General features: G+C 44.8%; 1 protein-coding gene across 2 annotated transcripts in view; it reads right to left on the reverse strand.

The window, feature by feature from the left end:
* The window catches only part of LOC119455930 (dopamine D2-like receptor), a 388,566-nt gene that overhangs the window by 152,020 nt on the left and 218,516 nt on the right, over positions 1-18,030 (reverse strand). The window lies entirely within an intron of this gene.

Genomic DNA, 18,030 nt, shown 5'->3' on the forward strand with positions numbered 1-18,030 from the left:
AAACGAGTCGGTATCATGACATCGGCCTACCATGAAACGTATATGTTCATATCTGTTTAATCATTGTTTCAGATTCCACCTTTATTTTCTAGAAAAAGACACTGCATTTGCCTGTTCGTCCTCAATATGGGCAATGCTCCAGCATGTTTCCCCGATTAACACAAAAGGCACACTATAAGTGGGCATGTTATGTGTACGTAGTCACCTTGATAGTCTTTCAATTTATTTCACAATGCAAATGTGTTTTCACGCCGCAACACAAGAGGCCACCGATTCTACTCGCGCCCGCAAACGCTGTGAACCGGAAAACAAAAAGAAAGAACGCGACCGCAGCAAATACTTGAACCTATTAAATAAACACTCCGTGCCACGGATAACACGGACACTACGTGAAAGGTCCAATAGAATAGTGTGCGAAGCGTGACACTGTCACATGGATGACCACTTAGTTGGGAGCGGCTATACGCAGGAAACGGTTTAGCAAAGTATAGTCTCTCTAACGCATTCTTGGCTGGTGATACTGCATTGTTACGGTGATAACAGCATCTATTGAAAGAAATCTAAATATATATCTAGCGGTGACATTGCCATCAGCTTGCTGAATTTATTAAAAAATGTGCACACACGTTCTTGCACATGTTGTAAATCTCAACGTTCCCATAGTTGTAGTCATCAGGTCTTCCTTGAAGCAGTGTCATTCTAAACATGGGTTATTATTTCTGGGGACCGTATAATTCCACGGTGCGGTGAAATCACGTCGCGTTGCATTTTACGAATTGTCTCCAGCCGGGCCGACGTCTGCACCAACGCGCCAATTAAATTTAACGCGCAAACACCACAGATTCGACAATGAATTCGATAGCTCTCTGGGATGCCGAATACCATCTCCCGCCTTAATCAAACACATGACAGTTATCACTGTCGCAAAGCCTTGGTGCCGTATCAGCGTTTGTGAATATGACATTTATGAATAGGCTACTCCCTCATTAACGAAAGACATCTGTACCAGTAATCGGATCGGTATGTATTTCACCAATTTGGCGTATTGCGGTGCACCAGTGCAAGCAATCGCCGGAGCGCCTTGAAGCCAAAGCACGCGCATGATGTTGCGACTAATAATGAGCATGTTAGTACACGTCTCTATACTTTTCAAGTGTTCAAAGAGATGTGTGCTTCTGTAACTTTTAATTGTCGCAAGAGAATGCGAGTATGTGAGTGGATTATATTACAGAAAATTATCGAGAAAATTGGAGAAAAACTAATGTTTTATGCACAGCAGGAAAGTAAAACTAGCCGCTACACGACAGGAAAATCTGTAATGCGTGAAAATCCATGGTGTACACACAAAAAGTTCGAGCATTTAACCGTTTTTGGCATGGAAAAAGCTTCTAATCGACTCCGTGGTCATACGTTAGATACTGGTAACACTATAGCTTAATTTCCAGTTTTTTTTAAATATTTTTTCCTTCTCTTCAGAAATGCAGCGGCATTATAAAAAACATGAATACATTATTTTTCTTTGTATTTGTTGTTTTCGTCTAGTTGAAAGCTTGACGCCGATCAGAGAACATGTATTTCAAAATGCATGTTCACTGTCCGTTGCATAAGCTTCGTTCGTATGCATAATGGCATAAAATTTTGAAGCTCCCAGTTGAAGCGACGTCGGAGAAACTGCGCTCGTGAGGGTTCATGGTGATAACAAAAAAAAAAGACCATTCCCTGTTTTGAATTACCATGCATGCAGGAGCAGTTACCGGGAATTCACAGACACATACCCCCATCGTCTTGTGTCAATACTTACGTACAGCTTTCACATCGCGTTAAATCAAAAATACTTGAACGTTCAACTCTCTTACACACGCGTGAGCTATGGTAACGTTAGTTATACGTTTAACCAAACCGCCCTATACTAACCAAGCGCCATATGCGTTGAGAACAACAAAGAATAACGTTTTCGCAAGCCATTTACTGAAAGCAACATGTGGAAACGTTGATTATTTTTGCTGTTTGCTGAAGTATTCTTTTTCAGTGAAAAGCAAAGCAGTTTCTTCCTCGGCTGTTTCTTTTCTTTTTGTTTTCTGGACATGCGTTACACTTGTTTAACTGTGCGAGAATATCAAGATTCTCCGCCCTGCAGCAAATATCCAAATTCCACCTCTCTATAGATCCATGATTTCGAAACCGGGCTCGAACCCAGGACCTCGAGCTTAACAGCGCAACACCATACAGCAACTAAGCTACCACGCTGGTTAAAAAGAAGGGATACCAGGATGGGCATATATGAACCACGATAGGTTATCAGAGCAGACCAGACCATCACTTTAACATATTGGCATTACATAATGCGTCTCTCCAACGAATTCGTGGAGCTGCGGTCGCAGCACTCGAAGACTGCAGTTGCCCGGAACTCTCTTTGATATCCCATGAAACGTTTTGCGTGCTGTTATGATAAGCCTGCAGCGATAGTGTACGCGAAAAACGTAATGTTAGTCTTAAAGCAAAAACAGGGGTAGCGCACGAACACGGCATGTCTGCGCCGTGTTCGTACGCATCCTTTGTTTCTCTCCCTCTCACTTCCCATTCTTTCTTCGCGCTCTAACTACATCCAGAATGCTGACGGCGATAAAATGCAAGACACAGAGACAACGCGGCTTTTCCTCGTTTTCTCCGCTGAAGCGGAGCTGGGGTGCCCCAACGAAAGACGAAAACCTGGCAGAAGGCAAGGAACGGATACCATCAGTTTAGCAAAGCTAGTACAACGCTTACGCAACAAGAGGTCCATCGAAGAGAAAGGTTGGTTGGAGAGATTTAGAAGAGGGCTTGAAGGAATGGGAGAAAGAGGTAGTCACGCAAGAAAGAAAAGAGAGAGAGAGAGACTTGCGGCCGACGCTCTTCAGAGAGGCGTCTTATAGAAGCCATTGTCTGCCCTGAAAGACTAGAATGACCCGCGCCCTTCACCGTGGCATCCTATGGAGCGCCCTCAACAGCATTCACCCACGGTTCGCCAAGACCAAAACGCCCAACATATGTTCTCGTTTCCCCGCCTTTTTGTCGCAGCAGGACTTTCTGCCTTTTGTTCGCCACGTTATTCGCAATCAGCTGCGGAACAGTGTCCTTTGGCAGTTATTTCCTCAGAGCTTAACGGCTTTGAAGTCTTTTACTTATTTTTTCTCGTTTTCTTACTTGGCGTATGAGTTGTAAGCGCCTTAGTTGGAAGCGCGCAAATGACGGAGCGAGCGTACGCAACGCAGTTGACTTACGCCACTTTTCTTTTTTTTTTTTCTCTTAGTTTACCTTTTGTATAAAGGAAGTCTGCATCCTTGCTGTGAATAATTTCGTTTATTTCTCGCGTTTTCACGCGGCGGGAGAATTATTGCCTCTGCAAGGCAAACGCGACAATAGCGTGCGCATTTTTACGACCTTGACGTCGCAATACACGGGTGGGGCTTCATGGCTCTGCATGCATGCATGCGAGCATAGAAAGCAGCCACATTAAGGTTGTACTTTTGTTTGCCATAGTCTGGCGAGTTAAGGCTATTCCGAAGGCAGCGCAACGGCTCACGTAAGTAGCCTTTACTGCGTTACCTCAAGGCTGTTTACGTAACGTTGCATTCATTTCGTATTTTTTGTTCCGTACGCTTATTGCTAACATGGCTCACACGGCGACACAAGTTCCTCGTTGAATGAATTATTCAATCTGCCGGTCAGTGAGTAAATCAACGATACAAAAAAGGCAGCAGACTTTAGTAATTTCTTCGGCTGCGAATCCTATTACTGCGACAGCAGCATTGTCCCAGTGTTAAAACCATCATCCTATTGTTGTTGTCCAGCGAACGCCAAGTTCATACCCACTAAATGGTACTTGGCGAAGAAATGATTGAATAATTCCCAGCTATAATCAGAAATTCATTTCCAGGACTACAGAGAAGGACACGCTGTTAAAAGACGAAATTATATGTTATAGTGAGATACATAAGTACGCAAACTGAAAATGTAACAAGCATTTTTTATTTGCTTGCCCTATTTTTCCTCTATTGGTGGGTTCTAATCTCTGTGAGGGCAGGTTGGTGTTTTTTTTTTAAATCCATGTGGCGATAGTGAAGCTGGAGATGACGAGGTGGACTCACAATGAGAAAACACGTCATTATTTGTCGTCGATGACGACCGCGGTCGTCGTCAGCCTAACGGAATGGACGCACGAACGGGACGGACAAGGCAAACCGAATATCTAGCACTTACCTGCTATAGGAGTAAAATTACATGCCCATATTTAAATACGGAGCAATACGCTGCAATGATAACTACTGCTTATGTTAAAACTGTAGCACACACAAACACCGAAGGACACAGGTGCTTTAGAAACAGCGGCTTGTTTGTAAGGTGCATTTGCCCGTCGTTATTTGTGCGTGCTACGGTTTTAGCACGAATAATTACCAACTGGCGCAGCTTTCAGTTCTTCTGATAACCATTGCTACAGCGAATCACTTTGAAGCAAAATGGCGGGTTTCCGAAAACCGAATTAAGATGAAGGGGGGGGGGGGGGGAGATGTTTCTCGCTTTGGGTGGACATTTAAAGGTCCTTAGGGATGAAAATTCGAAGCCCCCTACTGCAGAATTTCTCATAGCCACAGTGTTATTTAGAGATGTTAAACGCAATCCGTAATCAATCAAATGCTTACTATCAGTATCATTATTGTACTTTCCCCCTTCACCCCTCCCTCCATGAAAGAGAAAAAAATCATATCAGGCCTGCCAACCTCTATTCATTTACAGCAACGCCACGTTCCTTAACAACTCCAATGTTTTTTTTTCTTTCTCTTATTCACGCCCACTTCTCTTTTATACGGGAAATGATGGTTCATTAAGAGTATAAGATTGTCGCCGGCTACTACCACACGCGGGTAGCGTTCACATGCAGTGAACACTCGTTGGCCAAAGTCAGCGGGACAGAAAATTGACTTCGCTAAAAGCAGTGTTTCGTTAAAGCGGATGGCCTATAAGAGAGCCATGGTATATAACGTGGTGTGTGCGCTCCGACAGCACGGAAGTTCGCAAAGCCCATATTGAATCAAAGCTGCACTTGGTGGAGTGGCGACATGACAGTTGTGAAATTCTGCTGACGGCCATGAACAGTTGCCTCGCTTGTAGGTTATTATCACATAATGCAATTACTCTCAAGGAGCTGTCGAAAACTAGCGGGTGACCTACAGACGCTTTTTTCCTGGGCAGTCGCCAAGGGTGATGCACGGTGCATTCTGAACCCTGTGGTCTTGTGCGGATTCACCGCTTCCCGCTTTGTACTGATTGGAGTACTGTGTACGTGCACTCCGAAATATCCGCGCCAAAATGCATGCACTGCGGTCTGGACCCCGAAAACCTTCGAATAAAGCGATAAATCTAAGAAAGCGATTTGGTCATAACGAGGGTTTACTGTATAAGGCAACACGTCGCACGAGAGGCTAGTGAAGACCGCTGACCACGTCTTTCTGCTCCGTTTAGGCGGTCAGCATTCCTCGGGGGCCATCGAGAGGGCACGCACGACAGCGGCAACGTCGTCGGTATGTTGGCGCAGCGCGAGATTCGGGAATGCAGCTGTGCTATGCGGATTTTTGCGGTGCCTTTGAAGCAGTTGGCGTGACTTTGCTATATCGCGCTCCTCTGGCATGCTGAGTACCTAAGCTCAAACACTGAGGCAGAAGAAAATCGCTGGTTATTTCTTTTTCTTTTTTTTTAATTTTTGAACTTGCGGTTGCGCTCAACGCTAAGGGCCGATGCGACTTCGTGAACTCGCAGTGCCACTCCTTTTCTACCTGGCATGTTTATTATTTATTTATTTATTTATTTATTTATTTATTTATTTATTTATTTATTTATTTATTTATTATTGCGAAAGCAAATATATGGACACTCCAGTCGAATTTTGGTCGTCGGCGTTGGCGTTGCCGTGATGCCCTGTATAACGTAAACGTGTGATAAGATCCTATCTCACCCCGCGCGCCGCGTGCTGCACGTGCGGGTAAAGCATGCGATGTTGAGTCCAGAAGGATGGTGTCTTGATGCGCACCGTTTTACTACGGGACCAATGTTGGAGGTCACGTGAGCAAGCGAGCGATGGGGAGGATGGAGGCGAGGGCGCGCGCGCAGTAACGGTAAGAGGCGGGCAACCGAACTCGGTGGAATAATAGAGTTTTCAATCAATCAATCAATCAATCAATCAATCAATCATTTAAGCGTGTACTAATGGGCCCAGGTGGCGTCTCCTCTTCTCGCCCGGCCGCAGCTGCGCATGCCTGTCCGCGGGGCTGAGCGCATGCGTACAAAGGCTGCGGTGGGTGCAAAGACTAAAGGCGGGCCGAGATGGCTGGTGGCCTCATACGCGCTGTGCTTCCGCGTACCTAGTGATGAAGGCAGCACAAAACATTAGGTGTTGTACTTCCCGCTGTCGGCGCTCTTCATCACGCCTGCGTTGTGACATAGTGTGATCGTGGTCATCGAGTGAGACCTAGGGCGCTATAACGTAAAATGATTCCAAACTGTTTTGATTCCAATTTCTGCAATCAGCCTCCACGATTGGTCAAAACATTTTCGGGCCACTCCCAACTTCGCCTGTCTGTCACGCGACGTCACGAAAACCTCGATAGCTCCCCATCTGATATAACGTGTACACACTGATTATGCATGGATTAAACCGCACAAAAGAAAAATAATCATTCCTGATTTGACGCCTTTTCACCATTAACCCGCTGCTACTGGTCCAATGTTTTCTGGCTACGCCCACTTCGCCTGTCTGTCACGCGACCTCACAAAACCACGAAAGCTCACCACGTCAAAGTGACGTGTACGCGAAAAAAATCATTAATATGCTGAGCAAAACTGAAAACATTTCTGAATAGCCACAGACTGCCCCGTTCTGAAAGGAATAGAAGATGGCTGTCCGCCGAACGCTCAGGCTCTCGCTACTCGCACCTGCCGGTGAGCATCTATTTATTTGCGCATGATAAACCTTTTTGTGTGGCAGTAAAACGTTATCGAACCATTTCGGTACGCATACGACATCACTCTGCCAATTCTTCCTTGCTGAGGATCCGTTTTAGCGGCATTGTTATCCTTCCGTTGCACGCCGCCGCGATTTTCGACCAGCCACAGCAAGCTAAGTAAGGCGAATCGGACCAATCGGCCGGAGAAGCCGGCACCACCCTCTTCATGCGGTTATCTATTTTCACTGTGCTGCCTCGGCCCCATCGACACCCTCTTTACTAGAGCGTGCTCCTCGCGTCTTGTCAGCCAATTAGATAAGAAAAACTGCTGAGTGTAGACAATGTTATTGGTTTTGAACGCGAACAAAGGTGACCTCCTATAAACGAGGAGAGTGTTTGATTGGGTTGTTCAGACAACGCTGCGGGTCACCGCCCGATGCTTGCGTCGGTGGTTACGTAAATTTGACGTCAGGAGTTTGGAATCATTTTTCGTTATAGCGCCCCTGCTCATGTTTTCCTGCGATCTCGTGACAACGTGCGCGTTAACTGAATATGTAGTGCAATTTATACGGCCGATAAAGCTACGAACCTTATACTTCGTGCAGTTGTCTAATACTTTCCTATCGTTGCAATGCTCACCTTTCTAGCAATACTGCAACGTTCCAAATCATTATTTATTTACATTCATTAGCGAAGCAACCCCCCCCCCCCCCCCCTCACACGCGCGCGATTGCACAGTGACCTCCAGCATTGGCAGCACGGGTAGGCGGCGCGCCGCCCTTGTCGGCTCACCTTAAAATAAAATTGTGGAGTTTTGCATGCCAGAGCTACAATCCCGGAATGAGGCACACCGTAGTGGAGGAATCCCAATTTTCACCAGCTGGGGTTCTTTAACGTGCACCCAACGCACAACGCACCCAACGCTCCCATCGAAATACGGCCGCCGTGGCCGTGATTTAATACCGCAACCAACTCAGCTCACCCTCGTACGTTTTCCTTCAACCCCACAGCACGGGGCGCAGGACGCGCGATGGGATCTTATCGCACTTGGAATTTATAGGAAACACCACGGCAACGGAGCAAATTGTTCTCGAGCGTCCCTATAATTGCTATCGCGACAATGATAAGATAAGAAATTTATGTCTGGAGTTTTGCGCGCGAGAACCACGATCTGAATACGAGACGCCATATTGGGGGACTCCGGAATAATTTCTACCACCTGAGGTTCTTTAATGTGCACCCAATGCACAGTACGCGAGAATTTTTGCGTTCGCATTGTGCCCGCCGCCGCTAGGGTCGAACCCACGGCCCGTGCTAAGCGACGTCACGTCATATAGCTATTGACCTATGGGAGAAGAGCAACACACGTCATGTCTAAGCAAAAAAAAATAATAATAACGACACTCGAACCAAGTGAAGCAAAAAGTCGAACCACGAAGTCTACACCACTTGCAACACTCTTTACTAAATATCATATCTTGCCCCATAATTATGATAATATAAACTACAAAACTACAGAGACGATGTACAACTGTACATAAGCTAGGGCTTGGCAAAGACACTTTGAAATGGTATCATGATACGATACAAGGTACTCGGGAAACAAGTATTTTAGATACAGATACAAGATAGAACTGCAATTATTGCATACGACACGATACTTTCCATTTGTATCGTAAGATACTTCTATACATCGAAAATTTCTTATATATCTATATAACGTAGCAGCAAACATGTATGCACAAAAATGTCTGCTTGGAAATTTCTTAACTCCGGCCAACCTTGCTTCATTTGGTTGAAGTGTGTGTTAGTATCTCGAAGTTTTTGTATTTCTTGCTCAAAGTAAAATATTTTCATTCCGAAACAATTTATATTGGAGTTCTTTTAGCTGCTTAACATGATAGCTCTTTATACGCTGCGCTGTCAGCGGTTTCTTGCTTGTCGCTTTTATAATTTATGGGAATCACTGCTGTGCTTGACGACCAGCTAGCGGGTCGCCATCTAATTACAAGAACGTCAATAAGAAGCCTCTGCCCGATGGCGCAAATACCGCTGCGGAGTTTTATCTTGTCCGTAAACGTATTACCGTTTAAGGACAAGGTAAATGGTAACACCCACGTTCAAGAAAACAAGGTCGGCTGCGCGCAGACGTTCGCGCGCGTGTTTTTGTCGAGACGGCGCCAGCGCCACCACATGGCTCTGCTCCACGTTTTAACAAAATAAACGTTTTAACAACAACCACCAATAGGGACACGCAGACCTCATCGCCTGCCCTCGCTGGAGGGCTCTGGAGAAAAAATTTTAGAATGTCGCTTCCTTTAGTTTTGTTCAGATGGTTTAGTGGCAGCAGTATCAGACTGAGAACCGAAGTGCAGCTAACGTTTAGAGTTTTACACGGTGATGTTGCGATAGCAGTATCTTGTATCTTAAGATACGCGATACCTTCTTTCATGTACTTGAAATACAAAAACTGATACACGTCTTGCCAGGCGTATCATGATACAGATACCAGATACCCAAAGAGTACCTAAGGTAGTACTGCCCAGTCCTGTAATACAAGCTATTATCAACTCCACTATTGAGATTGTGTGCCTTCTCAGTTTCGAACACGAGACTACGAGGAGGAGGAGGAATAAACGTTTATTGTGCGAAACCACGAATCTGGTAATTTCTTGCAGACAATAGTAAAAAAAAAATTAGGGGCAGCTTCACACTAGTAGTGCGAAGACTAGAAGAACAGCGAAGCTGGCGACCCCACCTACCTTTATAACGGTTCGGCCAAGTTTTTGCGAGGTTATGCTTCGAGACTCGGCCACGTTTTGCGCAAGATCACCCCAGAATCATTGACAGCCCAAGGAGCAACAAACACTCAGTCATTTAAGTATCTTGACGCTTCTGGACGCTCAAACACTTTTTCTTTGTTTTGCGAGCTCGTAACTCCGGATCTTCTGCGAATCGCCGACGTTTCGCCGCCGCTTCGGCGGCGCGATACTCGGGATCGGACCGAAGTGGTCTCACTCGCTTTCGGGTAGCGGCGCGCCGGCTTTCGCGCCACGCTTGCTCATTTTTTGCGAGTGACGCTCTTCTTCAGCTGCCCCATCTTCGCGGCGAAGTGCTCGGGGCGGAGACGGCGGGGCTTTTGTGTCGCCGCGGCGGCGACGCGGAGCTATATATCCCGTGGGTCGGCGCAGTGACGTCACGGCTTAGCTCCGCCTCTGCGCAGCCACGGCAACCAACCCGCACGGCGCGGTGACGTAATGGTTCGGCAAAGCTAAGGCGAAGCGATGCGGCACGCGCGATGACGTCACGGCTCATGCAGCTGTGGTGAGGCTCGGCGCGGTCGGCGCAGCTAGGGCGAAGCGTTGCTAGGCGACGCATGGTGACGTCATCGCCAGGCGGAGGTTTTGCAGCGTACACTCGACGGACCATCCTCTAGTTTACACAGCTTCGCTAGTTCACAAGGGTATGTGCCATTGCGCTTGGACCCTTTCTGCACAACCTCCAGGATCGGCCCATATTTCGGGTGTACACCACCGGACTACCTCCAGCTTAAACAGCTTTGCTGTTAATATCTACGGGAAAAGTCTGCTATCTATTGTTGGTTGAGCTTGGTGGAACTGTCTTCCTATGGTCAGGTAAAACAAAGTTAGGCATTTCTCGTCATGCTTAAGCATTATTACAAAAACGCTAATAACAGCTGAGAAGTCGTATTATTGTGCTGAACTCTAATTAGAATACAGGTTGTTTCTTGCTTGCATCAAAGAAAAACGCTATATTGCTATTTTGTCTCTGTATATACATGTGCTGTTGCGTTCAATATGAGCTGCAACACTGACGAAGGTGCTCCAAGGTGCTTGGTCCAAGGTGCTCCAAGATTGGACGGCAGCGCAAACATACAAAAAATTTGTTTAACAAATTAGTTTAAATACCAGTAATTGGAATAGTGTTTAATTCTTGATGTTCTTTTATTTTTCTTTAGTTCTTAGTTTTTTTGTAATTTTTTTATGTTGGCGTTGCCATTGAATCTAAGGGCCCCTTCTACCTTAGGCACCGTGTTGCAGCTCCTATTGAACGCAACTACCCCTATTGTTGGTGCTTATGTATGAATACATACTAGCATGATGATAAGGATCCAGATGATTCTCACGTATTTATTTTTTTTCGTATTTATTATACCTCAGCTAATAAATTCAAATTCTAATTCCATTCTGACCAGAGGCAGTGAGCATACACTTTTGAGTTGTGTAAGTTGAAGATGTTAAGTCAAGCTGGTGTAAGCCGTTCCTACAATGCAGGAAAAAAATACCTGGTGGGTAGTTTGATCATGGTAAAGCTGATCAAAAGCTTCGGGCATTCTCGTGCGGACACCGCACCGCAATCGGATTGCATTGGCCGAAAAAGAATAATTGTTCAGCCTTGCATTCACAAAATGGTTTTAACGGGCGCCACTAATAGTCGCAGCGCAGAATATTAAATCCCTTAGTTCGCATTTCCGTGAGGTATGCTATTTGAAACTTAGAACTTAAGTATCGTACTTTTACGTTCACTGTCCCATACTCGTCCTTGGTCAGTGTATCATTTGTATAGCACCTGAATTGCCCTCAAATCTATAATATCCTTTAACAATAAATATATAAAAATTTATGCATCATGTTATAATGGGCACCTTATCCTTGCAATGCTATAGCGTTATCATACATAGCCATCATCAGATGTGAATTTTGCAACAACATTTATGTTTTATTTCTTATGGACTATATCACGTTTCTTGAGATAAAATCAGGCTTCTGTGGAATTACGCTGCCGTTTCACCTCTGCATTGCTTCGTTCTCTGCGTGTCAGGCTATTTTTTTTCAGGCTAGAATGTAAGAAAGATGCGCGGAAATTTCTTTTGTGATTGTCATATGATTTTCATATAGGCTTTATCAGAAACACCGCTGGTGCCGTCTGCGAAAGCTTTATATTCTCCCTTTAATTTCTTCCTTTTGCCGTTGAAGTACTTCAATTGACAAAGCTCTCTTTTTTGTTTCGAAAAAATGCGCAAAGAATATCCCATTTGCTGTTAGAGAGAAAGAAAAAAGAAAAGGTAATCATTACTGCCAGGAAGTGCGTTCAGAGCTTTGAAGAAGAGTATTGTATTTCCGACGGGTCAAGTTTTAAAGACATTCATTATCCCCCGTGAGGCGTATTTGATCCTGGAGCGAGCACGTCGCGATTTTCCGCCCTCATCGACCAACACAATCAGTTTCGGTGTGAGCATACTGCATACAAGGGCAAAATAAAACTGTCCTTCAGGGCTTCATAAGTTCCGCGGGTGTCGAACAGGCGGGACTGCTAATTTCATATCTTGGCCAGCGAGCGGCGCCAAATTCGTGCTGACAAGCGAAGACCTTTCTCGTTCGCCATCCTTAGAAGAAAATAAAAATGCTACGCAAAGGCATTGGCAAACTATATACGGCTCTCCAGCTATTGTGCCGTTGTCGACGTTCTTAAGCCTTGTCTGCGTTTTGTTCAAGACTGCCCCTGGTTCATTTGTTTATTTTTTAGAGGACCTCAGTCATCGACGAACCGGGTAAGCCTCCCAGGACGGGCCGCTCAACCACTTTTGAGATATACTTGAACGCGACGCTGAGCGCCCAAATCTGAAGGAGTTTTGAAGCTCGGACGATTATACTGTTCGGGTCTGCAGACGCGAAATTCAACTATAGTGCTTACGTTCAACGTAATGCAGCCGCTCTCTGACCGTCCTTTGATCAGTCTCCGGAATGAAGCGGCGAGGTGGAACGTCGCGCATCGATGCTCCTCCAGACTTATTCCGATAGCATTATAGCGAACTGTCGTATACGAGAGGATGGCGATGCAATAAAGTTAAAGGTAGCTAAGACAGAAAGAAAATGTACCGGCGACGGCTTAAGTTGAGGAGACTCAAACAAGTAGGAATCGATATGCATTGCCGTATTACTTTGATACGTGGCGTGGAGACCGCTCGATTAACTTTCACTGCTGCTAACAAACTATTATATAGATTAAAAATTTTAAAACAGGCCAGACGGATTGATTTATACGGGGTTTTTTTTAAGCCCTGCGTATTCCAAATAAAGTTCTCGCACGAGTGAACTTCATACTTTACGCGTTCACCCAACCAACCTAAGAATGGTCGTGGATGTTGAATTCGTTGGCGACATTACTGCTCTTTTTCGCACTTATACGTGTTTCTTGTTTTCATCTACCTGGAAATGCGCTGGAATGAGAGACGGCGTCAAAATAATTTGGTAGTGGTAACTGGACAAGCTCGCCTGGCCATTTTACGTAGCATGTTACTCCACATGATACGCTTGATACAATTAATTATATACTAAGTGGTACACTACGCGAACACAGCCAAGATAACAACATAGACAGTGGTAGTTGGTTAAAACACATGGTCAAAACGCTTGGCTCGGTGAAACACAACTACATATGCGCTGTTTTTAAAGCACTGCAATTCTTCAAAGGTCAAAGTACGTCTTGCAGCAACTTCCCTATTGAAGGCCATAAAATCGCGAAGGGATAATGATGGCAGAAGAACACAGGACGAGCACTTCTAACCTAACCATGAGCCGACACCATCTTGTCCACTTCGCGTTTTGGTGAAGCTTCCTTAGGCGAAGGTACGTGAAACGTAAGTACGGTCTCATTATATATTCACTAAAAACATTAATTATGCCATGGAGTTTGGCGTGCCATGGCCGAATAATTTTAACTACTTGGGGTTCTTTAACTTGCACCCAATGCACGAGTCACGAGTGTTTTTTTTTTTTTTTTACTTTCCGCCTCCATTCGTAATGCGGCCATAATGGCGGGATTCGAACCCGTGACTTTGTGCTCAACAGCGCAGTGCCATACAGCCACTCGGCTACCACGGCAGGTTAGACAGTCACTCACTCCATCAACCTGAATATAGCTGAATCCTATATATGAAGCGCAGCGGAACTTTAATTAGTGCCTCCCTTTTTTTTACCAAATTTCTGAATACTGCTGATATACTTTTAAGAAATATTATGCAGATCATAGTACACGTGCTTAAATCTAAGAAGCGAAGCTTTCGTGAAGCGCTTAAAGAAAAAAAAATCAATGCAACTGATTATATTCTGCACAGCGTTTAGCAGCATAGCGATTACCTGTCTGTCAGTGAAGACGGCAAGACACGGAGACACGTGACCCACGTGAACGCGTATTATACTGCCCCCACGAGACTAGCGCCCTTTGCTGTGACACTGTAGAATCGGCTCGCCCACTAGAGAGGGCCGATCCTGGCGATATTACAACCGTGAACTGCGCGGTACTAAGCGAAAGACCGACAAAGCATGTGCTCCAACTATCAAACCCTAGGAAAGTAGGCATATAAAGGTTTGCAGTATTAAAGGAATTGTGCTCTTTGATGACGCATATTTTTCCCACGAAGATATGAGGTAACATTTGTTTTATCACAAGCAAGGCTTAGCAGCCAGGACACCTGTAAGGTTAGTAAAAATTGTACTGCTCTTGATGACGCATATTGACGCGAAGGCGTGTAGGGCCCCGTGTCACAGAAAGTCCGGCGTCGGTGTCAGCGTAAGCGCCGGCGTCCGTGACGGAGAAAGTCATCCCAAACCACCCCGACTACGCAGGCCGTCCGCGTGGCGCAGAGGCGTTAGTGAACAAATTTGAATTTCTTTAAGTAAAATCCGTCAGAAAAATTGTAAGGTACGACTTAACTACAGCCTACAGACATGATAGCGTCGGATTGTAATTTGAATGTACAAGAAACATAATTCTGTTACGAGGAAACTCGAACACAAACCTTTTTTCCAGCATTTCTACCATACTAACAGTGGCGCGCCCGAGTAGATTACTTGGGAAAGCTCGATCCAGATGGCGCTCGCCTCCTCGGCAGCGTAAAACGGTAGCGCGCAGAGGCGAAGGTGGACAAAAAAGAAAACTGCACTTGCCGGGAAGCCTGACAAGCATTCAGGGATCTTTGAATGCTATGGAGTTCCACTCTTAAAAGGCGAAGCTTAAGCGTCCTTCAATTTTTTTGTTTCCACGAAGATGTTAGGTAACGTTTGTTTTATCACAAGGAAGGCTAACAGCCAGGACACCTGTAAGGGTAGTAAAAATTGTAGTGCTGTCCTGCGTGTATAGCTGTCCAGCAGCACCCAGCCATGGTCAGAAAAGTCCGGGAGGATTCGAAAAGAAAACTTAGCTTTAAAAATGAAGCAGGAAGCTAAGCACTTGTAGCTGAGCGCCCGAAATAGGGATCACCGGCGATATAATGTACCAGTTCGTCAGTGGTTCGAGTATTACTCCATCTGCGTTATCCACGTTACTCCGATCGTTGTCCGTCCATGGCTGGTCGTGAACAGTGTATTATGAGAAAGAAACCGGTCCCGTATTCACAAAAGGCTCTTACGCTAGAACTCTTCGTAAGAGAAAATTCTAGCTAATCCTGAAGGTAGAATTTAGCGAAGGCGAGCATTAGCGAAGGCGAGCAGTCAGTGGAAAAGAGCACTTATGAAGGAAACAATTTGCGAATTCAGCCCCATGGTCGAACTAAAGAAGAAATCCTTACGTTTTTTACCCTAGGACTACAACTCTCCAAACTGAATCTGTTAGACTTGCTCAAGTGTGCGAATGTGAAGCATTAGTCCACAGCTCAAGTGAAGTCTACACTGTTTTCGTGAGTTCTTCAAAAGTCATAGCTGGCAATGTTTGGGGCGCAGGAAGTTAGGAAAGGAAAGAAAAAACGAAACCTTTTGCACCACAAACATCGTCAGCTATGCGCCAACTAGCCCAACATCGTACTTTTCAGAAGTTATGTTCACGAATTCATGGTGTATTTATTTATTTATTTATTTATTTATTTATTTATTTATTTATTTATTTATTTATTTATTTATTTATTTAATCTTTATTCATTCATTCATTCATTCATTCATTCATTCATTTATTTATTACCTCAAAGAGTCCTTATGCGGGACATGAGGCAAGAGGTGGACATTGTGGATGGTTAATTATGTGATGATTGTTGTGATCAGAAAGAAGGTACTTGAAGGTGGCAAAGTGAGTTGTAGGAGCGGTGGGAGCGGGAAGAGCATTCCAGTCACGTGAAGTCTGCAGGAAAAATAAACAGATCGCTGATACGCAGACGTAGGGCGCGTGGTGGCTATACCGCGTTGACGTGGTTGGTTCTTGCGATGCGGTGGGCTGGGGTGATGAGCGCGTTATCAGGAGGTAAGGAATGATAAGGCCTGTGCTAAAGGCAAAGGTCGGCAATTTTAAGGCAAAATGCTAGCGGTGGTAAATCAAGTTGGGGATTTTATAGCCGAAATGCTGGTGGTAAAATAGCATTTTTTCCCTCGATTTAGATGTTATAATAAACGGAGAATACAGAAGTATAATGTCGACTTTTCGATGCTGAGTTTTGAATGACTCGTAAAATGGCTCATAAGATGACTCGTAAATGACTCAAAAATAAATTTTTGCAGCGAAGCCTAAATGAAAAATGCATACCTGGAACAGTCGATGCATCGATTCGGATTTTCCTTTTTAAACGCAACAACCCTAATGAAATTCTGTTCAATGGTTGCCAAACAAAGCAATTTTTTTACATCTATTTAGATGAGGAATGGCCGACGCAAAGCTCTGTTTCTAGAGATACAGCAACAATAATGCCCCTCTTGCCACTAGCGCGGCCTGTCTGTTTCCTCACTTTTGCAACTCACTTTCCGGTTTTAGAGACTCCAACAAGATGAAAAAACTTTTTTGTTTTGCGATACCTATAATTTACGGTGAACCTCCTTTTCAGAAAAAAGTATCGCCGATCTAACTTCTCACGGGCACAAAATCGTTCAGAACCTCTATAGCAGCCAGCGCTCACCGCTTCCCACTTAGTCTTGCGAGCTCGTTTGCGAAACGAAAACCACTTTACGTAAATTGGTTCTGCGTGTATAACTATAGCAAGAGCCAAAATTAGGCAGGCAGCAGCGTTGCTGATTATTAGTGTCTACTTTCCTGCCATCCTCGTAGGAGTTGTGCTAGGGCAACGCGTCGACCGGCACCAACTTAAGCAGCTTATCAAATTTTCCTGCACTTCTTTGTTTTATCTATTTATCTCCCAAGAAAGGTCAGTGTTGTCCAGACAGGAATAAGTAGTCTAGTCGAAACTTCGGCACCGCGGACTCCTGTCTCCAGATCTAACGCTTTCCAGTAATAATGATATCCTTTACAAGCTTCATTCGCTGTATTTGGCTGTGCGCAGAATGGTATAATTGCGCTACCCGTGTTCCTGAAGTCCGCGGTTCTTATTGATAGACTTAAAAAACACCGAATGCTTGAGATGTATATGTAGTGTACGCGGGTTAATTTGGGCAGTGCACCTTTCTCTTCCTCTTTCGTTACGCCCTCTTTCTCTCTTTATACCCATACCCGTACTCTCTTCCCCTCGAGCAGGGTAACCTACGAGAACTACCCACAGTTAACATTCCTGCCTTTCTATACCTTCTTTCACTTTTGGGTTCTCATCAAAATTTCTTGTAGGAATTAAATTGGTTCGTTTACCTTTTTAGAAAGATTGGGGACCACCTTCAACGGTTTAGTGAAGACTTTCAAAGTAATAAGGAACAAGAAAGGTACAATTAGTCGTTATAATTCAAGTGTGCTTTGCGAATTTCTCTGGCGCTTGGAAATAGGCACACCGTTGAGACGCAACTTTCCTGGTTGATAAAAAAAGAAAAAAAAGAACGGTTAGACCCCCAATTCTATGCTTATTGTAAAACATTCCCTCCAACCTGATCAGAAATTCTTGTTCTCTTCGCTGCCCTGGTAATCTCGCTTCAGGCACGCAATTATGCTCCTGCAAAGTGTAGCTAGTTAAGCTTTTACGAACAACGCAGATGTCAGAGGTCCGAAAGTGCTTTTTCTCTTGATGCTGACTGCCGCGCCTGTAAATTGTATTTTCTTTCTGTTTCAATGCCTTTGTTTTCTTCTGCTTTATCTCGGGCCTAGAAATTGAATATTCGTTCGTGCTGTCTTT

Source organism: Dermacentor silvarum, chromosome 6 (genome assembly GCF_013339745.2).
Source record: "Dermacentor silvarum isolate Dsil-2018 chromosome 6, BIME_Dsil_1.4, whole genome shotgun sequence".
Taxonomy (NCBI): domain Eukaryota; kingdom Metazoa; phylum Arthropoda; class Arachnida; order Ixodida; family Ixodidae; genus Dermacentor; species Dermacentor silvarum.